Here is a 19,076-nt window from a genome sequence, read left to right on the forward strand (position 1 = left end):
GATTCCATCGCTTCCCAGTCCTGCATCTTGTGTTTTGATCGAGACCTACCCTAAGTAGTTGGCGTGATTTCGCGCTGGGATGGCCTCTAGTATCTCTTGGGTAGTAATGGCAATCGAAACTGAATATTTGCGATGTTGTGCCGTCAGTTGTTTCGTGCTCCTTGTATTCAATTGTCGGTACGTCACAATATGAGCCACCTAGAAACAGAATATAGCTTACATATGACCTCTGGAAGGGCCGGTGTTTGCGATAAATCTGATGTTAGTATCTTGCCTATAAGTGTGTCAAACTATCAATTATACCTCCATTTAAAAAGTACAAAATTTACGTATAATCGAGAAATACAGTCAAATCTAACGTACAAGGGATAGAGATACGACAATAAGTCATTGGACTAAGATGTAGATCACTCCAAATTGAACCGAGACCGTGCCATTCGTTTTGTGATACGACTTACCGTTTAGCCACCAAATACCTCCAAATGAAGGTCTGCACCGTCATTAAAATTGCCTCCATATTTCGATATTTTTCGGGGGCAAAAAATGAAAAATTTAAACGTCTCGTAATTTTTCCGTCGATTACAAGCTAAAAGCTAAAATTTTGAAAATTTCAATTTTCTAGCTCGTCTAGAAGATTGTGTAGCCATTTTGATTTGGGGAAGGGGGATAAAATTAGGACATCCCGGAAAATGTTAAGCCCATGAAACCTATATGTTATCGTTTAGGATAAATATATCCGACTGCATTCTTAAGCTGTGCCTCAAATTTGAAACCCCAGCGGGGCCTACTCAGGGAATCTTGAGAATTTTCGATTTTTCTTGGGATACTGGAGTCACCAGCTTCTCTGATACCAAGTTTTAAGTTCCTAAGATGCCTAGAAGTGCCTCATTATTTCACGTATATTTTCATTTTTATACCTTAAGTTATGTATATACAGTACAGTATATATAGATCGCTACAAACCGACTTCCAGTTATCAATGTAGATTATATTTCTCCCCCTTTCCTAGGGGATGTTTTTTTTTCTACTTGCTTTACGTCGCACCGACACAGATAGGTCTTACGGCGACGACCTAGGGGATCTAGGGGTGTCTTGCCCCAAAGTATTTTTTCCAGGTAGTTGGTGATATTTGTACTCCTCCCACCCCAAATGGGCCTGAACTATTCATCTCAGCGACTCCGAAAACTTTGGATTCAACACTCTTTTCTATTATTTTTATGTCTCACTGCCCCCCTCGCGCCTACCCAAAAGGGGACTGAACATGGACTTTAAAAGTATCCAGAGTGTTTCTATTCATCTCAGCGACCCCAAAAACTATGTATTGGACACTATTTTCGATTATTTTTATTTCTCCCTCCCCGTTCGCCTCCCACCAAAATGGGACTGAACATTAACTTTAAAACATCTCGAGTGTTTATGTTCATCTCAGAAAAACCAGAAAACTATGGATTCGCGCTATTTTCGATTATTTTTATATCCTTAAAATGAAGTATTAAATACAGCAAGGGCGAAAATCTTGGACTTTTCATTTTCCCAGATGACAATGCTAGCTGTCAGTGTGCCAGGGTTGTCCAGGAGTGTTGCGCAGATCTGGGTATTGAGTGGTTATGGTGGGCCTCAAATTCTCCCGACATGAACCCTATTGTGAATTTGTGGATCTGCCCGGATTCCATCGCTTCCCAGTCCTGTTACTTGTGTTTAGATCGGGGCCTACCCTAAGTAGTTGGCGTGATTTCGCGCGAGGATGGGCTCTATCGGTACGTCACAATATGAGACAGCTAGAGACAGAATATAGCTCACATATGACCACTGGAATGGCCAGGGGACTGAACGTGGACTTTAGAAGTATCCAGAGTGTTTTTATTTATCTCAGCGACCCCAAAAACCATGGATTCGACATTATTTTCGATTATTTTTATGTCTCTCTCTACCCCATCTCCTCGGCCAGCTTCCGCTTCGAACGCTAGCGTTGTGCCACGTCCTGGGGGCCATCTGATGGTGAATGAACGTATTATTTCCACTGGACAGTCGAGAATTCTTCTGAGGACGCAGAGCACAGTTTCTGCAAAACGTTAAGAATTTTACCTTATTTTCTTGATACGGCACAAGCCCAAAAGCCTATACAATATCATGTCTATAAATAAACTGTTGTTTGGGCTTCCCTGTAGAATATAAATGCAGGATCTCAAATCATTAGAATATACTTCGTAAAATATTTGCCACATTAATTAAGTAAATACTCGCAAATTATGTACATACAGCGAGGAATATCTTCCCACTATCTGAAAAAAAATGAACTAAGCTTTAAATCAACTGTAAAACGGTTATACTTTAAGAAACAAAAACAAAAATGTCCTGTTAAGAAAAATGATATAACCGAGCTCGATAGCTGCAGTCGCTTAATTGCGGCCAGTATCCAATATTCGGGAGATAGTAGGTTCGAACCCCACTGTCGGCAGCCCTGAAAATGGTTTTCCGTGGTTTTCCATTTTCACACCACGCAAATGCTGGGGCTGCACCTTAATTAAGGCTACGGCCGCTTCCTTCCCACTCCTAGCCCTTCCCTGTCCCATCGTCGCCATAAGACCTATCTGTGTCGGTGCGACTTAAAGCAACCAGCAAAAAAAAAAAAAAAAAAAAAAAAAATGATAGTGACTTATTAAAGCTATATAACATAACATTCGCGACACTTTTCAGCTGTATCAGCTATATCAAACTGAAGAGAGCTATATTAATCTTTTGCAGAGTTGTATGTCATCTCAACGTTCAAAAAGATGACGATCCAATAGTTTCATCTGCGGATCTTGAATATAGTCTTCAAGTTACAGATGTGTTCGCACACGATCGGACCCGTTTTGTACTCGGCGATTCAATTATTCGTCTCTTGTTATCGGTTCAGGAGGCTTTGGAGAGAATTTCGTGCACGACCTGTATTAGGGACAGTTCTCTAGTTGTTCGTGTCTATTATTATTATTATTATTATTATTATTATTATTATTATTATTATTATTAAACATCCGTAGCCCAGGCGGGAGTGCGCACTCTGGGTTCCCTGGTTTAAATTCCGCTCCCTACAGTTGTGATTTGTGTTGGACAAAGCGGATTCGGGACATGTTGTTCTCCGGATATTTCGGTTTTCCCCTGTCATCATTCATTCCAGCAAAACTCTCCAATATAATTTCATTTCATCTGTCAGTCATCAGTCCTAGTCGCAGGGGAGGGCGACAGGCTTCGGCAGCTGGCAATATCCCTATTCTCGCTGCTCGATAGGGACTTCATTCATTCCATTCCTATCCCGGTTGAATGACAGGAAAGAGACTCTGTATATTGATTTTCCTTCTTATTTCTCTTGATCGTTAGGGATATTACTATTTTTGTTATTATTATTTGTTGTTTCTGAAGTGATATGTAGTATAAGGTAAAGATTGATGACAAGGATGTTTAGCAAGGCCACAATAAGGAAAACAATTGTGCAAAGTCTACAAGTTACATCTAAAAAGGGACACGTCTCGTTGGCCATGAGAATATTTATTACTGAGTTAGTTGTCATTGCTGGAGACTGGCTTTCTGATACCGAATAAATAGAGATCGACTCGTTCTCTTTCAAGCCAGTCCTGAGGTCGACACTGGCTGGTCCTACCACGCATCTCTACTCCGTCTTTTCTGAAGGCTCGCCACAAGACAACACAACAGGTGATTACATTCAAGTGTATTTAGTAATTAAAGAGTTAAAACTACTGCTGTACAGCAATGTGGTAGAACATTAAGTAAATTCAAGCTGTAGCAGGGGTAATGCAGTGAGCTCTCAGTTGCGATTAGCGTTATTCTCTAAGAGAGGAATGAGTTGTCGGACGAAATTATTATAAATTGGTCTGCTTTCGTGCCGACTTCGCTGTACAGCAGTGAACGCTAGGTGGACTCGGGATATCTTACACATAATTCGGATATAAAAGACATTAAAGTAGTGAGACGTTGCTGGTAAACACAGGTTGGAAGTATGGCAAGACGGTACTCGGAATGAGTAGATGAAGTCTAAGTAAGGAATAAACAAGATCGAAGAAGCTGTACGCAAAAACCAGCTTCAGTTTACGGTCATGTTAGGTGAATGATGGAGAAACGGTTACGTAGGAAAGTAATGGGGGGTAAGAGAGTTAGAGGCGGACCAAGGTGAAGATGGTTAGAGTCAGAGGTGTGGAACAATACTAGTGCACAGAGCTGGTTACAAACAGAGATAGCCGAGGCCTTTAGTTAATCTATAGAGGATTGCAAACTGAATAAGACAAGAAATGTCTACCAAGTGGCCATAAACTTTATACAACCCTTCAGGACCTGCAATACTTTCCATGGAAAACATTCGTTGTGTCAAATTTGTTCTTCTGGAAAACATTACTTTTTAAGAATTCATTACCTTATCAACGCCGATAATCTGGACATTAGGTGGCTTAAAATATTATTATCATCATTATTAATACTATCTTTTTATGTCTATCGATAGTCTATATATGGGGCATCATGATTATATACAGTATACATGGAAAAATGTTATTTCCTACTTTACACCTGTTGTGACTGCATATAGCACAAATGCTAAATGAATTCTAATAACATTGTCTGTTCATAAACATAATAAAAATTATTGGGGTTGGCACTTGATCTGAATTGGCCCAGTTTTACGGGCGGATATCCTTCCTGACGCCAGTTTTAAGAGGAAGCGCATTTGGGCAACCATTCTCTATTAACCTAACCAGAGCGATAATTTGTAAGGGGTCCGACTTCGAAAAATGCATGCATCGGCCAAAGAAAGAAAAGGGCCACGAATACCGTCCGGGTAGGAGAAGAACAATTCATTGTTGACCAAGTGAGCTGGCACAAGTAAGTGGAAGTAAGTTTGAACCGTGGTCGCCAACACAGAGTGTCACGTTAAGAGCCCGTTGTCGATAATTAAGACAGGCAGGGAATACCGCGGCTGTTATTGTACCTCCCTCACCCGTAGAGGGAGCCATGCGGAGGAATGAAAGATATTCACTACTGCGTCCTTATGTGGTAGTCAGTAGTGTTCTGTGTTGTATGTATTCAACTAGGAGCGGCTCCTGACTAAAATGTAGGGTGGGCCTGTTGATATTATTGTTGTTTCATATTAAACATTATTTAATTTGACATTTATCGTTGCCAATATTGCCATTAACATTCCACACAAGGCAAAATTTGAAACAAATTTTAATAAATAGTTCGCGCATTATAAATTGTACTCACATGGCTTCTTGAATGATGGAAACTTACAACCTGTTTTCCAGTCAATGACCGTGTCGGGGGTGGAATGAATCAAGCCCCATCTTGCGGCGAGGATGCGAATTGTGCCGGCTGCCGAAGTCTATCGCACTCCTCTGGGGAAATGATTAATGACTGGCAGATGAGATGAAATGATAGTGGAGAGTGTTGCTGGAATGAAAGATGACAGGGAAAACCGGAGTACCCGGAAAATCCCTCTCCCGTGTCTACTTTGTCCAGCACAAATCTCACATGGGGTGACCGGGATTTGGACCACGGGACCCAGCGGTGAGAGGCCGACGCGCTGTCGCCTGAGCCACGGAGGGTGGCTCACATGGCTTCTTATTTGTAGATATTCTCCTCTCGTGTGCTCGGATAAAGCAAATTTGCCTATCACCTTAGTGTTGAAATTCTCGATTTCCAGTAAGTACTCCTAGATGATAAAATGCATGGCCAGTGTACTAAGCCCGGCTTGTCCCGTAGAATTACGCTAGTCAGTCTAAATTCTTCATCAGCAGTCACAGGGTTGGAGAGAACAATGTTCAGTAATATTTTTAATTCTGAAAAGTGTCTTCTAAGTCATTGTCGCGCAATACAGCATGAGTGCACAAGTGGCTTTCAGTTCAAATAAAATATCATTGTTATAAATTAGAGACAACTATGATCTTAGTTTTGTTTTATTTAGAACAGGATATGTCGAGCAAATTGAATTGAATTCTGAAGAGGGGAAACATTACTTACGTGACTTGGACATTTGAATATCAACAATTGGAAAAGCACGTAAGACGTTTTTACTCTGACGTCTATCCTTCACTTGTGCTGTAATAATGTCACATACATGCTTAGCATCAATGTCATCGTCTGCTCTTAATCTTTTTTTAGTGGAAGGAGTTCGCAAGTGCGTTCGTGGAACTGTCCTGAATTGTCCCCTATCTGAGAAACAGCATTACTAAATTTCGTGAGGACCGGGCGAGTTGGCCGTGCGTTTAGGGGCGCACAGCTCTGAGCTCGCATCCGGGAGATAGTGGGTTCGAATCCCACTGTCGGCAGCCCTGAAATGGTTTTCCGTGGTTTCCAATTTTCACACCAGACAAATGCTGGGGCTGTACCTTAATTAAAGCCACGGCCACTTCCTTTCCATCCCTAGGCCTTTCCTGTCCCATCGTCGTCATAAGACCTACCTGTGTCGGTGCGACGTAAATCAAAATAGCAAAAAAAAAAAACCAGTTCGTAAGGGAGGTATCTCTGCCTACAGCATCAACTTTCCTTCACTGTAAAATATTTTAAAGAATGTCTATATAATAAAATGTAGACGTAATAAACGACAGGAAGAAGAATACATTTTTGTCTTCCAGCATTTTCTGGAACCTGGCCGCATTTCTTATACTTATACCAGTGATTTTTCTCTTGTAATATACCGAAATACTCAACCAAATCAACTTTTTTTTCATGCACAAAGTTAATAAGTCTTGAATTAAAATTCCAGCGAGTATCACATGGACGTCAATTACACAGTTCTTTAACTTTTGCACTACTTAGGTCCTCTCCTGTTACACCAGAAACCGCTAAACGCATATTAAGCGTTAATTCTGTCACGTTCAACTGTTGAATATAAGCGTTTGAGTATCAAGTTAAATTGGTGTGCGTAACAAGGGAATGTCTCCTTCATAAGAACATTATTTTGGGTCCACGTGACACCCTCGCATAACAGCCGCTCCATCATAAGTTTGTGCCTCAAGCTTGTCTTTGATGTTAAATTGTTCCAGCTCTTTAACTTTTGCACTACTTAGGTCCTCTCCTGTTACACCAGAAACCGCTAAACGCATATGAAGCGTTCCACAGGCTTCTCTTCATTAACATACCTCAAAATTAAAACAAACTGAGTTGTGCAAGGCACATCTGTTGTTTCATAGACCTGAAGTGCAATTTAATCAGCCCATTCAATTTCTGCCTTAATCTCGTCTAGGTAGGCACTGTACATAGAATCGAAAAGCTAACTTTGGATTGTTTTAGAAGTTTTTTGAGCAATTGTTGCATTATGAAGGTGACAATATAATGTATACATTTATAAAACCTACCTTCCGCAGTAATCCACTTCTTCGCATAAAAATTAAGGAAATAACAGGATAACAAGAACTTCCACTGTAAAGGAAGTGCCAAATCAAACTACTGGAAACTTATAGTATTCATTGGTGTTTCTGAAATTCCTTTCATCTATTATGAACACAGTTTCACACGTTGACAAGTTCGAGTACACTTTCTTGTTCGGTCAATAATGCTACTTACCTCAAATGAGCTGTCATTGTCGCTGCATACAAAGATCGCACCAAGGCAGAGCACGTTTGCGATTAAACATGGCTCGCAACACAGGTACGCTAGCTGTACTCAACAATTCTTAGTTCTCTCTCAACGTGCAGTGTTGCCATAATCATGACGCTCTTTTCGATAATAAGGATAAATTCGATAGTATTACGCGCTGGCACCGTATGGTACCGCAGGTCCTTCCCGGGGCAGACTGAGGTCGCTTTCTTCCCAGTCCTATCGTACTGTCATCGTAAAACCTGTCTAAGTCAGCGCGACGTAAAACAAGAACAAAACAACAATGGTGAAGTCACTCTTCTGTATAGGGATAGCCGTAACGATGAATAAATAAATAAATAAATAAATAAATAAATAGTTGAATGTATAATAATAATAATAATAATAATAATAATAATAATAATAATAATAGCGTGTGGCCTCCGGAGAGGCCTGGTTCTCGTCTTTCGAGCTGACCCTGCAGAGGTGACCTGTGCGTCTATGAGGAGGAATTCTAATGCTGAGGACGGCTCAATCACCCAGCCCTCGGAGCCGAGAAACTAAATAATACAAGTTAAAATCCCAACCAAGTCGGGAATCGAACCCGGTATCCTCTGGACCAAGAACAATCATGTCAGCAATTTAACCATGGAACCGATAATAATAATAATAATAATAATAATAATAATAATAATAATAATAATAATAATAATAATAATAATAATAATAGTAATGGTCAAGTGCTATATATGGTCAGCCTTGCTATATGGTGTGGAAACATTTACTCTCAAGAAGATATCAGTGAAACGCTTGGAAGCCTCCGAAATGTGGATCCACCGTAGGATGCTCAGGATTTCGTGGGTTGCACGACTAACGAACCAAGAAGTACTCAGAAGGGCAAGAGCATGTCGGGAACTCGTTCAAACATTAAAACACCGGAAGATCTCTTACCTTGGTCACATCCTTAGAAATGACCGTTACCTCATCTTACAGCGGACTGTACAAGGCAAAATACGGGGTCGAAGAAGTGTCGAACATCATGGCTTGGAAACAGTGGTCACAGTGTTGAAATACTTTTCCACCTAACAAGGAATCGTACTGCATTCGCCACAGTGATCGCCAACGTCAGGGGGACCTGATATGGTGCTGTGAATAATAATAATAATAAAAATAATAATAATAATAATAATAATAATAATAATAATAATAATAATAATAATAATAATAATAATAATACTCTTGTATACTCTACCCTCTTTCTTTCAGCTACATTCGGTTTTACGGAACAGCGTAATTTTGCCCAGAATGGATATCTTTAAGACCTATTGGCACGGATAGCTCTCTGAGTTAAAACCTGCGAATGCCAACTGACTGAATATTTTGATCGACGTTATTCTATAGCCCATATTGTATTTCGATAGTATTTTTGTTATCATTAATATTCTTATTCGCGCAAGATAGTTGGACAACAAGTTACTGTGTTGTCAGATGGAACTGTGTGAGAATTTTTAAAAAATATATCTTGAAAGAAAATGCACGACGGAATTCCCTGTTCTTCTGGCTGTTCTATTCATCATGCCGCGAGCCTCTCCACTAAAAAGGCGACGTTTTTCTTTTAACGAGCGATTCAGTAAAATACTTTTTTGAAATGTGGGAGAAGCGTTACGACATTTACGAATGACCAAACTGTTACACCTGGAATATCAGTGCGTGTAACGAAAAGAATAGTTAATGGTTGGAAGCGAATTCTCCAGAACTAGAGAATTCCGAACTAGTTCAAGCCGTGGACGATGGGAAAAAAGTAGTGGCAACATATGCATATATAATGAGGCCTTCAACTTTTCATAATGTTGTCCACAGTTATGGCTGACAACTGTTGACTGTTTTGTAAGAAAAGTTTGTCGAGGTGCAAATAGCTGAATGACATTATAAGAACGGTCTTTGGTACGTTATCTACTAAAATTTAAGTATGTTTATTTAGAAGCGTGTAAGAAATTATGAAGATACAATTACAATTAATAATCAAATTAATTAAGTTCTTGAATCTGATGAATTCGTGCGAGCGAGAACGCACTGACTGTAAACGACACAGGAAGATGTATTACATCATGGGATAATTGTGCAGGCTCAGCTAATAAGTCGTTTACAAATATGCATAATTCGGACATGGAAAATTCTTCTTAAGGACCTAATTATTTCTGAGAATTAAATAAGTCAGTATCAAGAATGAAGACAGTATATGAAGAAGTTCTTACGGTTAGGACCGCGCTGCTGTGAGCTTGCATCCACGAGGTAGGGTGTTTGAACCCCACTGTTAGCAGCCCTGAAGATGTTTATCCGTGGGTTCCCAATTTCTCAACAAGCAAATGCTGGGGATATACCTTAATTAAGACCACCGCCAATTCGTCCCCCTCCTAGCCTTTTCCTATCCATTTGTCACCAACTGCCTATCTGCGAGGGTGCGGAGTAAAGCAACTTCTAAAGAAAAACATAAATAAAAATGTAGAACTTCCCGGAAAGAATACCATTTTGACGTCGATAGACTAGTTTCAAATCCCACCAGTGGAAGTGCACATAGTGTCAACGTCATTCTTCTCATAATCCTAATCGGCTCTACTCTACTCATCGGACTGTATTTTCTGCTAATACACTCCTCGCCAAGTAAGCGTGGATTCCAAGAAAGCTGCGTAAACATTTTCTTCCATATTAATACAGAAGGTAGTGATTTATAGTTATTTCCTGACTGTCGCAGGGTGAAATTCCGGCACCTCGGCGTCTCTGAGAACCGTGGAAATAGTTATTGGGACGTTAAAACAATAACATTATTATTCTCAATTCTTTTAGAGAAATTGAAAGCTGACCTAGTTTCTGAGCTTGGTTCGTTAGTGATCCTATACATTTCGTGTGTAAGCTTGAAGATTTAACCATGCTGCAGGCTGAAAATATCCTTAAAATATCTCTCTCCTTTGGGCTACTGTTTATTGACGAGAGAAGGGAACATCCACGCAAAAGAAAGGAAAAACGTAAAGTAAGATATGGTCCTTTTATGGCTATAGTAATCCGTATATCAAAACACTAGAGGCCGAAATGTATAATATTAAAGTTAGGGGGAAGATTGTGTGTGTGTGTTTCTTTCTTTAAATCATCATTGAGTTTGAAAAAAGTTCCGTTGATATTTGCGTATTGTTTCACATTTATTTCAAGAGATAAAAGAATAGCTGAGGGAGGCAGGTGTAAGGACTGTGAGGATGAGTCGGAATTAAGGAATATGAGGGAAAGGGAAGCGAATTTGAGAGAGATAATTAGGCTTGTGACGGAGGGCAAGAATGAAGATCGGTCTCCCTCAGTCAATGTAGACAGACAGGAGAGAGGGGATGGAAAGAGAGAAGTTGTGAAAGACAGGTGGGCTAATGCTTTAAGGGGAAGGAAAATGAGGCTAAGGGTTTTCCTCAGGAAGTGAACTCAGATGAAGTATCGATGAGGAATAGGCATGAGTCCATGCAGCTAGATCAGCAGAAGGAAGAATGAGATGGTAGAAGTGTTACAAAGGAGGTGCGAGGAAAGAGGGAAAGGGAAATGCAGAGTAGTGGATAGGAAGAGGGTAATGGAGCAGGTTAGTTGGAGGGGGAGAAGCTAGGAGGAAGAAGGTTCTTGACGAGGGGCGCTGACGTAGTAAGGAAGGTGGGCTTGAGGCTCTGGTCACGGGTGATTCAATGTGGGAAAAGTGTGTTGAGGAAACAAAAAAAGGGTAGTGTGACATCTGCGAATTGAGTTAAGACAGATGTTTAGTAAAATAGGATAGAAGTAGGAGGGTAAGTAGAAGGTAGTAATTTTCCACGTTGGGACAAAAAAGGTCAGGAAAGCAACAGTAGGTACTAACATAGTTGAGGACATAAAATGGGACCTGGTTATGGCAGCACGGAAGATTTAATGAAGCGGAGATTGTTATTATCAGCGGGATATTGTTTAGGAAGTATACTGACTGGAGTGTGATTGGGGATTTAAATGAGACTATGAAGTGGATTTGTGGGAAATTGGGACTGAGATTTGTAGATCCTAATGGGTGGGCAGAATATAGAGATCTACATTCAGCTGAACTTCACTTGAACCGCAATGGTACATATAGATTTGTTTAGAAGTGTTATACCGAGCTCGATAGCTGCAGTCGCTTAACTGCGGCCAGTATCCAGTAATCGGGAGATAGTGGGTTCGAACCCCACTGTCGGCAGTCCTGAAGGTGGTTTTCCGTGGTTTCCCATTTTCACACCAGGCAAATGCTGGGACTGTACCTTAAATAAGGCCACGGCCGCTTCCTACCCATTCCTAGGCCTTTCCCATCCCATCGTCGCCATAAGACGTATCTGTGTCGGTGCGACGTAAAACAAATAGCAAAAAAAAAAAAAAAAAAAAAAAAGAAGTGTTATAGGGAGATGAATTCAGGTAAGCGTGGTTTACTATAGAACGGTGATGAAAATATGACAGAATAGAAACCAGGAAATCAAGTAAGATTGATCTAAAATTGCTAGTATTAAAGTGTAAAAGTATTGAAAAGGAAGGAATATAATTAATTTATTAGATATTTTTCCAGGGTTTCCGTAGCTCGCAGAGGGATAAGAAACGTGAGAGGTGAAAAGTGGACAAGTAATTAACAGGAGTAGGACTTAACACAACGGAATTCGAAATTTTATTTCTTTCCTGTTTTTAGTTTAAAATTGAAAAAGGTAGAAGATTTGGAACAAATAACAGTTAAATGGAATAACAATGAGCTCGTCATCTCCGATAACACCGGTGGACTATAACAAACTAAAGAGAATACGTACATAGCCTAAGAGTCTGAGCTCCAAAAAAATAATACACTCCAGCCTCTCAGAGGCATACATTTCTTACAGCGAACAAGGTCATACCTGGCAATCTTCAAGTAAGGTATTTACAGTCACGTAGCCCTGGTTTGTGCTTATCTTCTGTTCAACAGTTTTATAAATTACTGTTCCTAAAAGTAACTTCACACCACAAACTATCATATAATAAACAGGGGCAAGATTGCCCATACTACCTGGCCTTAGTGTAAAAGGAAATGGTTATACGCAATCGGCTACGAACAAAGGGATATGAGGCTAAACTCTTGCCCTCCTTAGAGAAATGATTAAAAACCCTAACGGATGTATGGCCCAATGAAACAGAGGCTAAGCCTGTTCTACATAGGTAGGGGTGAATAAATGCCAACATAGTGTTAAGATATGTCGAGGGGGAATCGAGGTGGCACTGAATGAATGCAGACTTGTTACTGATGTGTGCTAGATTTTTATCTAAATAAACACACTTCAATTCCTATATGTGAGTATTACGAGTCAGTGTAAACTTCGAGGACTGGACTGGTCATAATTTTATTTACTTAGAGTGAATTTTATTATTTTCTGTTCTACGTGCAGCAACCCGTCAGGACATCAATAACCAACAGTTGAACATCGTAATTCAGGGATGCTTCAAAGCCTTCCACACCCAAAGAAATGGATTCTTACCAAAGAAATCAGTCCGTAATTAACCTTACCAACAGTTCTACCCATAACGTACCTAATCAGTCTCAGATAAGTTATGCTACTGTAATGCAGTTAACACTTAAAAAAGAACAGGCTATTATTATTGATGTTCACGCCGGAATCCCTATAAGAGACTACGTCCTTTCTCTAGGAAAGATAAAAAATCCAGCTAACATTCGTACATCATCATTATCTAAAGGCTTTGCCTTGTCGCTGCAACCATTGATCTCTTCTCTCTGCGATCCTCTTCATCTCTCCATAGCCTTGGCATCCCATCATCTCAACTACCTCTTCAATGATCTTCTCCCGTGGTTTCCCTCTGCCTTTCTTTCCCATCACCTTGCCTTCGAACAAGTTCTTTATGAAGTCATTATGCCGGTGAATGTGACCAAAAACTGACGCTTTTCTCCTTTTTATCGTTATTATTAAATGTCTCCAGGTGTTTATTTCTCTAAGCACTGCTTCATTTGTTTTCTTCTCAATCCAGCTAGTTATTGTCATCTTCCTCCATAGTCAAATTTCCACTGCCTCTAGTCGTTTTATGTCCTCATTCAAGAGAGTCCATCCTTCACAGTCATATAGCAGCACACTCCAAATGAATATTTTGATAAACAATTTCTTTTGTTCAGTATTTAAGAATTTATTAATTAAGAGCTGCTTCTTCCCCTCAAAGGCTTTCTTACACAGGGAAATTCTTCTTTTTATATCCACAGTGCATCTGTTGTCTTCGTAATAACTGATCCTAAGTAGCAGAACTTGTGCACTTGTTTTATTAAAATATTTCCAATTCTGAGATGTGCCTCTGGCTTTATTTTAGATTTGCTTACAACCATAACATTAGTTTTATTTACATCAATATTAAGTTGGAAATCTTTTAAGATGGATGTTAATTTGTTGTGCATGATCTGCATGTTCTTCTCATTGTCAGCCAGAAGTGCAATATTATCGGCAAATCTAACACGGTGCACAGTTGTTCCATTTATTTTAATGTCAGGTGTTTTTGATTTAAAAATTTTCATGGCCTCTTCAATGCACAGATTAAATAGAAATTGTGATAAGGAACACCCCTGTCTTACTCCTTTCCTGATCCTCACCTTGCATACTTTTTCATTACTTTCGATGTTTATTCTTTGATTGATGTAGAGGTTTAGTATTGCTTTTCTGTCTTTCCAGTCCAAATGAATATCCTTCATAATTTTGAACAGTCTTTTCCACTGAACATTGTCAAAAGCTTTTTCCAGGTCTACAAAAGCTATGTATGTATTTCTGTTACGCTTAGGCTTCTCTCCAAGATGGTTTTAAGTGCTATAATAGCTTCTCTCGTTCCTACTCCTTTCCTGAACCCAAACTGATCATCATCTAGATTCTGCTCAATTTTCGTATTGATTCTGTTTTTTAATATGCATGTGGATATTTTTGCTGCATGTGAAACAAGGCTTAGTATTCTGTAATTGGAGCATTCCGTTGAATCTCCTTTTTTGTGCAGAATTACTGCTTTGCTTTCTACAAAATCCTCTGGCATATCTCCGTTTTCATTGCAGTACTTGGTGATTTTGAAGAGTTCATCCTTCAGCTTTTTTCCGTAGTTTTTCCACAGTTCAGCAGGCAGTTTGTCTGGTCCAGGAGTCTTTTTCTTTTTTAGCTGTTGCAGTGCTGTTTCGAATTCACTTCTCATTATGGGAGGACTTCGTTCATCTTGTGAAACCTGCTCTTGTTTTATGATGTACTCATCTACATTGTCAATTTCTTCTCCATTATGTAGATCCTCCAAATACTCTTTCCATCTCTTCATTACCTCCTCATCTTCTATTAACAGATTTCCTTCCTTATCTTTTATTACACTGAATTTAATTTTAGCTTTGAGTTGCATTCTTTTTACTTGATTGTATACTCTGTCAGCATTTCCGATTTTCATATCATGTTCTATACTTTTACAAATGTCATCCATCCATCTTTCTTTTGCCTCTCGGCACTTCTGTGTAACTAAGTTTTTTATATAGTTTATCATTCCTTCTGGAGTATTTTTCCGGTGTTCTTTATTTCTTTCCTGAATGAGATTTACAGTAGTATTTCTTCAGTCATCCAGTTCTTTCTGGGTTCAAGCGTCTTTTTTCCTAGCACTTCATCTGCTGCCGTTGTAAGTGAAGCTTTGACAGTGTCCCCATCTGTTTCGTTGCAGTTGTTGTACCTGATCATGTCAGTCTTTTCTTCGAATGCTACTTGTGTTAATGGATCATTTAACTTTTCTAGATTCCATTTCTTGCTTCTTGGTTTCCTTAATTTCTTCAGCCTAATTCTACATTTTGCTAATACTGGGATATGGTCGCTGTCGATTCTAAGCCAGGATAGCTATGGCATGACGTTACCTGAGATCTGTACCTTCTCTTAACTAGAATGTAGTCAATTTGGTATCTGTTATTATCTCCGAAATCCTTCCATGTGTAAGTCTTCTATTAGGCATGCCTAATGCAGTGTTCATTATGATCATGTCCTGTTCTTCACAGAAGTCATCATACGTACTCCTCTATCATTTGTTCTTCCTAGACCGAATCTGCCAGCAACGTTTCTAGTAATATTGCTGCCAATCACAACATTGAAGTCTCCCATTATCTTTGTAATTGTTTAGTTTAATTATATCTTCTATTTTATTATACATTTCCTCAACTTCATAGTCGTCATGTCCAACAGTAGGGAAGTATATCTGTATTATTACCATATCTATTGGTTTGGCAGCCATTTTCACCATCATTATTCTATCATCAACATGATATGTGTTTAGCACGATATTTGACCATTTCTTTACTAATATTACAGCTACTCCATATTGTCCACCATTTTCATTTCCACTCTACACAATCCTGAATGGGTCACTGTAGAAATCACCTTTGCCAGACCATCTAGTTTTACATAATCCCGGGGTGTCTATTTTGTTTTCATCCAAAATTCGTTTGAGTTCTTCTAGTCTTCCTGTTCTTAGCATTGTTCTTGTATTCCATGTTCCTATTTTAATCCTTTCTCCAAACTTCTGAGGTTTTCGCTTGCTGACGACCTGGGATACCTCAGTTACACCCCTGCCGGATCTTGGTGTCCGAGTACCATTATCAGTAGTGTCTAAGTTACAATTCGTACTATCCATGGGTGCTATACTAGGAAAAATAATGTGGTGGTTTCCCGTTGCCTTCCACATCGAAGTTTACCGCCATTCAAGTCTTCCTGACCATGCTAGTAAATTTTCAGCGACAGTCCAGTAGACACCTTTAGTCCTGCACTGTGCTGATACTGATAGCGCTGCTTCCACTACCAGGAGAGACACTCCTCCGCCTTTCCAGCTGTTGCGACATATCCTCATCCACCTTTCAAGCCGTTGGTCCTCTTCACCTGTAACCCTAGGTAGGGGTCCTATAACAGGGTGTTACCATCCGGAGCCAGATGGACCCTGGTTTTTAACGAGGTTTATACTCCTCCTGTTCCTCCTTCCTCATCACTTGCGAGATTCTAATTCTACATTTTGCTAATACTGTGGTATGGTCGCTGTCGATGTCTAAGCCAGGATAGCTATGGCATGACGTACGAATGACACATCATCTTTCTCTAGAAACCCCCCTGAACAGGACGTCTCCTTGAACTTGAACAGTTCAGGCCCAATATATGAAAAAAATAGAACCATCTAAGAAGAAACTAATGGTATTAAATCCCCTCAGTCTTCTAGAACCACTTCTTCCTGTTAAGGAAGTAATAGAAGATAATCCCTTAAATGTTATTCTTAATTTCATACAACACAAAAGTTTATTTGAAAATACTAAAGGAACATCAACAACAAAGATCTTACCTATTGCATTATCTTATACTTCCCATGTTGAAGATCTCATCAACACCCTGCATGAACTATAGTCCTACTATTATGACAAAAATTAAAAACCAGAGTACCAGACTTGTAAAGAAACTACTCACTGCCATAAACGGAGAAAGCAATAGCTCTGCCCCGGATCAGACCATCCCAATAACTGATAAGGATTACATCTAGTAAATACTGTACATATCTCTTAAAAGCCTTAAGGAATTCTTGGGTACTGCAGTGGAATATTAAGTGATATTACCCTCAATACGAATATCTACAACAACTTATTAATGAACACCAACCCGAAATAATTTGATTACAAGAAACTACTTTTCGATATTACTACGTAGCTAATATGAGACATTTCACAACATATCACAAAAACAGCATGAATGGGAATTCATGCAAGTAGAGGGGTTGCTCCATACATACGTGACAATGTTCCTCAAAGATAAATACTACTAAAAAGATATTTGGAAGTAGTAGCAGTTACAATCGTTCTAACATTCTCCCTGTGCATCTATAATGTTCATTTTCCCAGCAGCCAGAACATGGATTTAAATGAATTAGTAGATCTGTTAAATCAACTTCCTAAACCATTCCTCCTCTTAGGAGATTTTTACTCCCATAACATCATTTGGGACTGTCTTTACACTAACACAAAGGGAAGAATAATTGACTCGTTGCAAGATTCTGAAAATTTTATCACAAAAAACTCTAATTTTCCTATTCACTACGATATCCAGCATGGAACTTTTAGCACTATAGATCTGTATCTGAGCACTCCAGATGCAGCAACGATATATTCATCATCAGCTAGCAGAACCCTTTTCGGAAGTGATCATTTTTCTATCATAATAAATGGAAACAACAAGCCCCACCCAAATGTACGCCTAAATAAAGGGAATACTAAACATGCCAATTGTCAAGAATACAAGGAAAATATTAAAGTAGAGTTATACAGATTACTACCACCTACCTATTTCAAAAATTACAACATTTACTATATCGTAAGATAATTCACCAATATCATACTTAAAGCCGCAGAAAATTCTGTTCTATGGACCAACAATACAACTTACAGAAAATCAGTTCCTTGGTGGAATGATTCCTGTAAAGATGCAATTAAAAAGAAGAACCAAGCATTCTAAAAGTATAAACGCCATCGCACTTTACAAAACAAATTACTGCTCCAAAACAGTCGTGCTGCAGCCAGAAAAGTCATAAAAGGGAGTAAACGACCATCTTGGCTGACGTATGTGTCATCTCTTTCTCACCAGACCCCACAAAACACAATTTGGGAACACCTACAAAAATAAGGGAACTTAAAAAAATCCTTACGTATCATAACCCTTAATAAAACGACTGGATCAGTTACAACTACACATCACGATATTGAACATATATTAGCAGAAAAATTTGCAAAAAAATGCAATTGATTCCAACTATGAACAAGAATTTTGATCTTCTGGTGAAGATTGTCCTGGTTTACAGTCACACATCCATGTAAGTGGAGACAATGCTACATCGGTAATATAAGTATTACTGAAGTACTACTTGAACTCAGTACCTGTCGAAGTACAAGCCCAGGTACTGATGATATTATGTATGACTTCTTGAAAGAACATCCTCCTGACAGCCTAGCATTCCTCACTGAAATATTTAATTTCATTTGGTCACAGAAAGTCTTTCCAGTCGCCTGCAGAAAAGCTGTAGTAATTCCAGTACCTAAGCCTGGCTGCGACAATAGTTTACCAGATAGTCTAACTATCGAAAAATAGCTCTAACTTGCGCTATGTGCAAACTAATGCCAAAAATAGTAAATTTAAGACTAAAATGGGTTCTGGAACAACAGAATTTCTTCACTGCAGAACAGTGTGGCTTCCAACGATTTCACTCAACAACTGACACCTTAGTAGTCAGAAATTCTGGATGCATTTCATTACGGACAAAATCTCCTTGCTGTCTGTCTAGATATACATAAAGTGTATGTTATGGTGTGGAAAACTTACGTTATTAAAACTCTACTGCAACATAATATTAGGGGAAATATGATCAGTTTTATCTATAACTTCCTGCAAGACTGACGCATTCCAGTGCGAGTTAATGGTGTTCGATCACAAGAAATCAGTTTA

General features: G+C 39.2%; 1 long non-coding RNA gene across 1 annotated transcript in view; it reads left to right on the plus strand.

The window, feature by feature from the left end:
• The first annotated feature begins 3,575 nt into the window (after positions 1 to 3,575).
• Positions 3,576 to 19,076, plus strand: part of LOC137501178 (uncharacterized) — a 42,008-nt gene continuing 26,507 nt past the window's right edge. Inside the window, exon 1 of the long non-coding RNA XR_011018398.1 lies at positions 3,576 to 3,693. This is a non-coding gene — a long non-coding RNA (uncharacterized lncRNA). The remainder of the gene's footprint in view (positions 3,694 to 19,076) is intronic.

This window comes from Anabrus simplex, chromosome 6 (assembly GCF_040414725.1).
Source record: "Anabrus simplex isolate iqAnaSimp1 chromosome 6, ASM4041472v1, whole genome shotgun sequence".
Classification (NCBI taxonomy): domain Eukaryota; kingdom Metazoa; phylum Arthropoda; class Insecta; order Orthoptera; family Tettigoniidae; genus Anabrus; species Anabrus simplex.